The following is a 10,019-nucleotide window of genomic DNA, read 5'->3' on the forward strand; positions in this document are numbered from 1 at the left end:
CTTCCCTAAACATAAAAAAGGCCTTGCAGATGCTACTATCTGCCAGCCCTGTAATTAATAAATTATTAAAACAATCCTGAAACAAGTGGATGAAAAAGGGGATGAAAGATTCTAAAGGAAGACAGACAGCCCTACTGTTTGGGGAGGATCTAAACTATCATTTCCAGAAATTGTTTTAATCTCCTGCCATCAGAAAGCACTGAGCACTTCAGATGTGACGCAGGCAGTTTTGAGCGAGGACAATCAGGGGTGGGGGACTCCATGTGTATGTTTTTCATCTCCTTTTCCTTTCCAGTGCAGGAGACAGATATGTTTCATCTCACTGTTAAGGATGAGCCAGTAGAGATTATCTTGAACTCCTCCCCGCTGCTCCTTGGAGGAACAAAGAAGACACTTTTGAATCCCATCCACTCCAGAGACTTACCACCACTGCCTGTCACCCTCAGTAAATGTGGCAGCCTTGAAAGGAGACAGTGTGTGGGAGAGGCACTTGAGGGACGAATTGGATTATGCGCTCAGCTCTAGGGACCACCAGGCACCCTCTGAACTGTCAAAACACTTGTCGCACCAGTGGTATTAAGCAAAACACATGAATAAAAATTAAAGAAACAGAAGAGTAAAATCAAAGTTGTAAGAGTCTCTTTATTGCAGCTCCATCAAAAGCTCCCTCAATAATTCTGATTATTTTTATTATTTAAGAAAGGCAGCTCTTTTTTGATCGGAAGAGAGTGCCTGGTAAAAATAAGAATCAAAGTCATTGGAGACAGAAAGACCTATTAGATTAGTAAGTCTGCCCCCTGCAAAGAGAAATTATAATTTCCCCTGAGAGAAGATGGATCTGGTATTAAACATGACCTGAAAAGGGAAAAACAAAGGGAGGGGTGTTTCTCTCTTTTTGCTTCCTTTATGATGTATAAGTGGACTGTTTTATTTTTTTGGTGGCTGCTTCACCTAAAATATATCACTAAAGCTGGGTTTCCTCCTGTTTTTCTGGAGGGCTCCTTGGAGATACATAAAATGGGCCTAGAGCTTTCTAAGTCCCCGACTAAAGAGGTGATGATGACTCTTTACCAAAACCAGTATTTCTCCGAACTCTTTTTGTTATTTGAGTTGTATAAAGAATTTTAAGCTGTTTGAGCAACAAATGCATCTAACATTTAGTCAGATTTCATGTGCAAAGCATCGCTGATATAGTAATACTGCAGTTCTCTAGTCCTCCATTGAGCTTTGCAGGAGCTTTACAAGACTGACAAAATCTGAATGTCCACTATAGAAATGCAGAAAACAACAGTTTTGTTTTGAAATCAAAAGAGCTTTCAGGCTCTTTTTATATACCAAAAAGAAGCGAAGAAGCCATAAAACCCTACTTTTGTCTTTTGCCAGTAAACTTCAACCAATATTAGACTTGAGTTCAGCATGTATTGAATTCTACCAATATTAATTCTTAAGTAGCTATGGTATTCTAAATTTGAATTAAAAGATGAGGGAACATAAAAAAAATCTGGAGTTCATATTTTGTTGGGATAAGTGCCTAGAGACTGGGGTATGGACCTTAAAAATATATCTAAACAGTCTCATTCTTTACAATCTGCCAGACCTTGAATTTATAATGTTCCAAGTGCATTAATTCTCATTCTCATTCTCTGTCTTGACCAATCCTTCTTACTTCTTTATGTGCTGAAAACACCAAGGGCCTCATTACTAGCCTTGTTAGTAATTAATGAGGTGCAAATTTGGTGTGATACACTATCAAAAGGTGTAAAGCATCAGGGCAAGGAGACTCAAGGAGCTTTTCAGGTAGAAAACCTTTATAGTCAAATGTTTCAATCAAAATTTTTCCAATCACAAAAAAAAATCAGTCTAGGTAGGTGACTTGCTACTAACTCTCCAGCCTCAGCTCTTTTAGGGGAATTTCTAATGGAAACTGGCCCACTTTGGTAGCTTGCACATTTATCACTACAATAGAATACCCATCTTCAGTCAAATTCCTGTTCCAGAACTGCATCTCTTCCTTCAGCCCTAGTCATTTTGGGGCATGGATGACAGGATAGAATTTATTGGGAATGGTCAATGGCTGGGTGCTATTGTATAGGGCAGTAGTTCTCAACCTTCTTAGACTGAAGTCTTGCTTTTTAGACCCAAGGAACTTCTCTTAGCTTTCACTTGTTTTTTGACTGAAGAAAAATAATAGAGCAATTCTTCTATTGCAAAGAACTCAGAAAGACCACAATAGGTCAGAATGTTTCTAGCACTGTGGATTTCTATTTGAAATCTTTGGGCTATCTTGTGATCATGTTCGCATATCTAACTGCATTAACATTTTGTGGCACCCCTAGCACCCTAGAAAGGATCTCAGGACAGCCTAGGGTACAGGAGCACCCTGGTTGAGAGTCACTCAATCAAATGATTGAGTATGGTATGGGGGGTATGGGGAGGACGGAGCATCTTCTTCTCTGCAGAAATCGCTTCAGAGCTCCACGGGCCTTGTCTAAACTAGGAATTGTAACACTTTTTTGCAATCCAGTTAGCTCAGGCAGCCTAGCTTCTTTGGATTTAACCCCACTCCCTCCATCCCAATATGCAGACTATTTAACACTCTCACTTTAAGACGTCAGCCTAATAGCATGCAACTAAAAGTGCTGAAATATGTTTACACTGGTATGTGCTGGTAGATGGATTGATCTCTGGATTGGAAAAAAGCAACTTTTCTCCTAGTTTACACAAGGGCCTGGGGTGGTAATTTGCCCACCACAAACCTGAACGCTAGTTAGGTTGAGGAATGAGGAGAAGGCTGAGAAGCTGCAGTAGGACAGGTATGGGCAGGGGCAGGAAAGCTTGCAGCAGCCTGGAAAAAAGCAACCTAACTAGGGTGGCCATCATAGGGGGCAGCCCGGTTGTCCTCTATTGATACAAAACCGGACGCTTTTATGTCCTCTATTTTTCTCTTGAGGACAGAAAATAGAGGATACAAAGGCATTCAGTTTTGTATCAATAGAGGACAGAGTAGCAGAAAACTGGAATGTCCTCTATGATGGCCACCCTAAACCTAAGGGATTGGAAAAGAAAAAAAAGAAACCAGTGTAGCCAAGCAAGCTAAAACTGAAGTTTTTGGGAGTTTTGGTCCACAGTATTGCTTATTACTAAAGATCCTGACTATGAGACCATTGACAAAGAGCAGACTAGATGCTGTAAAGCAGTTCTGGAGAAGTCTCATTTAGGCTGCCCCATTTTATTCCTAGAAGGAAATAATGTTTCATTCCTCCTTTTAAAGCGTTATGCATGCTCCACTTGACTGATGTATTTAAAATGCAGTTGTGTGCTTCTGCTATAGCTTCAAATCACAGCTTTGTCATTTTAGTTTTGTATCGTACCTACTATATGGCCTAATTTGGGCAAACTTGGACAAGTTTAAAAACTGAATTAAAAGATAAACCTATTGTTACACATCAGCATGACCACAAAGGATTTATGTCCCAGATAATGTAATAACTATATTGATGAAGTCTTAAAAGGAGGAGGAAGGAGCAAGTTTGTACATCCTCAATCATCCCTCTCACAAGGTGCTATTAACTGTGACAGCTGTTTTGTTTTCTTAGTCCCTGCCGGTAACCCAGCCCCAGTGATGTACCAGTTCAGAAGACTTGGTTTAGTCCATACCCCAAAATTAGGAATGTGATGATTTGTAACAGATTAACAAGAAATCCAGGAACATTTCTAGATTCAGATTAGCCTAATCTGATTATGAAACAGTTTAAACTTCACTCAGACACTGCCTGCAGATTACATTTCAGAAGTGGTTTAAAGTATGGCTTCAAGTAGCTTCTGCAGGTGCCATCCACTGGGCAGACCTGCTCCCTGTCCTCCTCTCACTTTGTAATGATTGGAGAATGTCAGGGGTTCATACTGATGGGAGGACAGAAGGGATGTGTATATAAACCTGCAGTAGGAGAGAGTATAGAGGGCTGATGGTGAAAGAAACAAGGAGGGAAAGGAGAAGAGAGAGATTTTTACATGCTCTTCATTTTTGTAGAAAAGCCTTTACTTCCCCTGCTTCCCCACACATGCATTATGGAGCTTTCCTCACTGCTTTGAGACTCCTCTCCCTTTTTCATAAAGATAAGGTAGATGTTTGGCCAAGTAGCAGCAGCATCTAGATCTGTCCTTGATACCTAATCGATATTGGTGGAATTTATCAGATAAAGCAAAGCATCTGCAGGCATTTTAGATCATTCCCAATATCAACTGCCTGCCATTTTAGTAAGAATCTGGTTACAAAAAGTATCCAAAATTCTGAGTATGTTAAGGGGCTTTTCTGCAGTGAAAATGGCTCAGTTGATTTAAACATCTTGAAGAAAGGAAGGGAGGGAGGATGGAGGAAAGGTAGGCATCTGAACTCATAAGCTTTTAACATTACAGAACTGTAAAGGTTCAAGATTTTAATTCTCCCAATTATACTCATTCAAGAAAAAAATGATTTACTCTAAAATGAAGAATCTAACAGAATACAGTGAGGGCAGGTGGCCTGGGCACCATGCTAATCGTTTGCTTAACCATTCTTGGATGATGAGGCTGACAAGCCAACATGAGGCTAAAGGAGGAATTCTGCCAAGTCGACGTGGTTTGCCTCAGGCTCAGCCTACTCCTAGTTCCTGCAGAAGGCAGCATGCGATGCACCAATTCCCCAGGTACATTGCTTCAGTCACGGGGCACATTCTATGTACCTGGTAGCAGCCAGAAAGCCAACTGCATCCTTTGCATCCTCAGGCAATCCTGATGGCAGAGTCTCCTGGGAAACCTACTTCTTGCCTAACTTGCTCAGCATGCTGGTATCTTATTCAGGGTGGATGATTCATTGCCTTCTACGGCACAATTTGGGATGGAAAGGACAGTATTTGTAACTGCACTGCACTACCAAAACACAGGCAGCTGTTCTCCAGCAAGGCGACAAATGGGCTGTATCAGTGGGTCATTATTCCAGTTCTGAAACGATTGGCTGTTTGGCCACATATATGTTGATCTGCATTCTTCTTCCTTTCTCTGAACTGAGGGTTTCTCTATGCAGTGAATTGGTTGGAAATAGCTAGGGTGTGAATTTAAAGTTCTTCTGAATGGATTATCCATGTAGATATTCTTGTTCCTTGCTAAGAGTACCTTTAGTAGTTTAGATAAATTCATGCCCAGTTAGGCTTTTCTTGCTGTGATAGTAGCATGTAAACAGCAGCTTGTAAACTTAGTGCAATGACCAAGTATCAATCCAGATTTGTTGTTCTTGTTTATTATGTGCATTACCTCACAATAAGCTAGGTGCTGTACAAATAAAGAGGAAGACATAAGCTGACCAGAAGAACGTAAATGCTAAATAGACAAGGGGGGCCAACAATACACTATACAATGTATGACAAATGTAAATGGACCACATTTTGTAACAGCTTTGTATTCCTTCTACCACTGATTTCCTTCTCCTCGCCGGTGTGGAAGGTTCTGCCAACATGCCTACAAACTCTTACCCTCATGTTGGTCCTTCCAGCCTATGCACCCACCAGTGCTGCAGAGGCAATATAAGATGCTCTCTCTATCATCTTCATGGTAGATGAAGAGGTCTGAGTGAAGTGGTCTTTCTCTTGCTGGGTTTAACTAAAAGTGAGGACAAAGTCATGTACCAAAAATGGTATTTTATTTAAAATTCCTTAAAACTTAGACTGAATTTCTTTCACAAGACCATGTGGCATCCATTCAATTAATAATTTCAAAGCCCCAATGAATAAGGAGGTGCAACATCTTACGGTCTTTCATTGGCCTTGTGCCCTATTTTATGTTGGCTTTAGCACAGGAGTCCTGTTCACCAGTCTCTCTGTGATGTTTTGCCCACATAACTCATGTGTGTTTGACTGTAACCATGAAGGTAGAAAGGCACCTTATCTTCTGTCTTTCAGGAAGTGAGGCTCTATCAGGAGACAGAACAAACCAACCAGCACTGCAGACTTTCCCCATTCAACTTTATGGGAATCTGCAATTCTGTATTTAGCCACAAAGTGGTGCTGGAGGAAGCTATATATTTGCAGAAATTCAAGCTAGACAGGCAAGATTGCAGCATGAGTTATCAGCAAACACTGACACATTCTCCTAAAGTGGGGACCGAAGTAAGGCCAAATCCACACTGGTATGAAAATACTTGTACACTATACTGAATGAGCACTCCTTATAAGCATGAAGCTCTACTGTTTGAACCATACAGTAACCCACTCCCATGAGCAAAACAGGCTAAACTGCTCAAAAGCGGTTTCCACCAGCAGTCATGTGTCACCACATGATAATTTTTCACACCCCTGACAGATGTATTTATACTAGTACAAAGTCTGCAATGTAGACCCAGCCTAAGGAAAAATGTCCTGGACTTAAGAATGAAATGCCTCCCATGCAACCAGGCACAGGGAGAAGATACGTTTTGAATTCCCGCCAGCTTTGCTTGTCAGAGTGGAGCCAGCCTAAAGGCCATGCCCTGCCTTCTCTTTGTTCCTTCTGGAATAGCTAACACTGCTAGAGGAGCACTGCTTGTAGTGGCTCTAATTCTGGCAGTCCCCTGACCTGGGAGCATAAAATTTAGGGGCAGGAGGCAAACTTCTTTGTAGACTTTCTTCCAACTTTGTGCATCCACTCAGAGGCCAGCTGCAGTCTGGTGTGATGAGGGGGATGGCTGATGCTTGCTTTCTGAGTTGCTTAACTTATTTCTGCACAAAGTGCCAGTTGGCAAAAGCACTTCTTCCTTTTTTTAATATTTTAATAAAATGTAGCTGAAAAAGGAAATCGCAAGTTCTTTTTGATGCTTGGATACATTCACCAAAGAACAAGTGAGACGGACTCCACTTCTGTGCAAACTCACTGTAGACTCCCATCTGTGACTCCATGAATATTTGATGCTAGTGGCCAGTCTACATGCCCACATTACTGATACTTTTGCCCAGAAGCTACTGTACAATTATCAGCCATAAGAATAACTTAAAAAGAGCTCATTCATTAGCAACATCAAAGGAGCTGGGGAAATATTTTTTCCAGTTAGAAATTTTACATGGCAGGCCACATAGGAAAGATTCTTACATCCTAATAATCCAAATGACTGGGAGCTGTAAATAGGACATATTGGGAAAGAGGGACCTTATAGACACAGGGTAACATGCCGGGTTTTGGCCACCACACCAAGGCAGGATTTCTATAGCCTAAATTCTGTCTTCTGTTCTAAGCATCAGACATCACTGAAATGACTCAAGTTTCCCCAAGAGGTGAAAAGCCTGTGCCCTGGCACAGAATTTTCTGATGCTACACAGTTGTGTCTTTGTTCTTAAATGTTCTCATTTGAGACATTGCCTGTTGAATTCCTAGTTAAGTCCATTTATCATTGCCTACCATAGCAATTCTTAAACTTTGCTACTTATATCACCAGTAATGTTACTGCACATCAGATGGGCCCAAGACAATCTGACCACCTCAAAGCATAAGGCTACTTGGATGAAGTGAGTTTTGTTTCATGCCTCTCTCTAGGATACTGATTTGTGTCCCATGGGAATTTTCAGTATATGTAAAAAGCAATAGATAACACCTGGCATGACATGCTTATTTGTTACCACCCACACACCTTACTTTCTCATTTCTGATTTTAAATATTCTAATTATTCTTCTAGTATCCGTGGTTGCCAAGAAAAACTTCTGAAGCCTGATCTGATGCCTGATTTAGTAATAAGGTACAGACAGGCTGGAAGAGCTGTCTAAGGTTAAGGTAATTTAATAATGGATATAAAAACATCCATCTCACATGGGCATTACAAGGTTTAATTAATATCTATACTGCAATTTGGGAACTTTAAATGAAGGGTGACAAAAAAGTGGAACCATATTTCTAAGTATGTATTTATTATGATTCCTGACATGCATGTTAAATCAAAACCAGGGCCCTGAAGTTTTTCAGCACCTGAACAGACTGAAACTTGAGATCATCTCACACTACTGCTGTTCAAGGGGATCTCCTAGTGAATGAAAGGAGAATTGCAAAGAAGAGCTTGTATGAAGCCTTGTATATTTTGTATCAAGACAAACTTTCAGCAAAGTAGCATGTCATCTCTGACATCTATACTGTGAATGAAAGGCAAAGGCAAAGATATTGAAGCAAAATCTGAAGGAGTCAAGACTCAGAACTCTCCCTTTCCTAAGTGCCACCACACCTCTGTTAGAGCCCTTCCCAAAGTTAGCAGACCGACAAACTGTCTCTGGTTGGGACAGAAGCAAAGTGCAGAATAGACCCAGCTGGTAAACTGGAAAGAAGTCTTAGGTATTCCCATTTCCTAGAACTTTAAGGAAACTTTTATTTATGGTCTTTGGAAAAAAGGATGGTCTGTTTTTATATACCAGTTTTGTAAAAAGCCTACAAGGAGCTCTTCGCCCTTGTAGGTCATTAGCCACGGAGGCTCTGAGGTGCTATTGCACCTCATGCAATACATCCCCGGTGTGCAGCTAAGGCCCAGTTCTACTTAAATATTTCTTGTAACTGTTAACTTTATAAAAATCTTTGAATAGCCTAATCTTAAACTGGTTCAAGGTTACTTTGAAAATTTCTGGCATATAATAATGGGGTTTTGGACTCTCACAAAAACACCAGTCACTTCAGGCCTGGCTCAGTGAAGAATTAGGGGCCAAAGGGTGGTGAAAAGTATGACTTGAGGGACATTGGGAAAAACAACTGTTTTATAAATAGGCTCTCTTCAGAACGAGACTGTAGAGAATTAGAAAGCTGTTTATCTCCACATAAGTTGTCCCATAGCAAAAGTTACAGGATTCCAATTTGCCCAATTGGACACTTTTAGCATAGCACCTTGCTGTGTGGGCGAACTTCTGCTTATGCTAACACAGCTGATGGAGTCAGTGAGTGGTTGTGCATGGCACTGTTGCCAACTTAGTGATTTCATTGCTATATTTAACAACTTTTATGGTTCCTATTGACATGTGGGTACCAGGGGTCCTGTATCTGTTTAACCCATGTAACACCTGGTAAGCTGTCTAGGGATGTTTTTGACACCTCTGAAGATCTAGTTTTGTCTGGACAATTCCTGTCTTCAGGGCTCAACACCACCAGTGCACAAGGATTCGCTACAGCCTATCACTTTCAATTGATGGTAGGCAACATTCCTTACCTCAACTATTAGCTTGTTTCTCATAAGACTTGCTACCACACAGCTAAGCCAACTAAGCTGTGCCTGTCCCATGTAGACAAAGACAACCCCTACAATCTGGGAATAAATTTCAACACATTAGTGGCCACCACGCTCTTAGGAGGAACTTTTATATATATATTCCCAATACATAAAATAGATTATACCCATCTATCTAATTGGGGGGGGGGGGTACGTAGTTGGGGACAGGTCGTCCCTTGAAGCAGGGGAGCCAAAGGCAGCTCCTGGGTCGGACCTGGCCCACGTGCTACCACTCACTCAGCCCCAGGCTTCCGAATGTAGAGACACGCGCCAGGCAACACCCCGGCTTATGACTGAGCGTAGCGTCACCGAACGCGGCCTGATTGGCTAGCACCTATCCAAACAGCCCCTCATTGGCTACCGAATTAGAACTTCGTTTCCTGCCGGGCTGGCAGGCTGACAGGCTCTGTGGGGGTGGGGCGGCGGCCCGGAACTCGTGCCTTCCCGGGATTGGTTGGGAATTCCTGATCACGCCGGTTTTTGATTGGCTGCCTTCTGACCTCTGATTGGTTCCAGTCCCAGTCGCCGGGCTTGGAGGAGCGCGGGTTCTTTCCCTTCCCCCCACCTCGGATTGGCTGACGCTGGACGTGAGCTCAGTTCCGCTGCGTCCCGAGTTCACCTGCCACGTGACGCGGGGTCGCGGAGGCCGTGAGGCGGCGCGGTTCAGCCAATCGCCGCTCGCCGGCCTCCCCTCATTCAAAGTCGGCGGGCGCGCGGGCCAATCCCCGGCGGTCCCGCCCCCGCGCGCGGCGAGCGACGGCTCCGCCAGCCAATGGGGGT

Source organism: Gavialis gangeticus, unplaced genomic scaffold (assembly GCF_001723915.1).
Source record: "Gavialis gangeticus isolate Ggan-Ray unplaced genomic scaffold, GavGan_comp1, whole genome shotgun sequence".
Taxonomy (NCBI): Eukaryota; Metazoa; Chordata; order Crocodylia; family Gavialidae; genus Gavialis; species Gavialis gangeticus.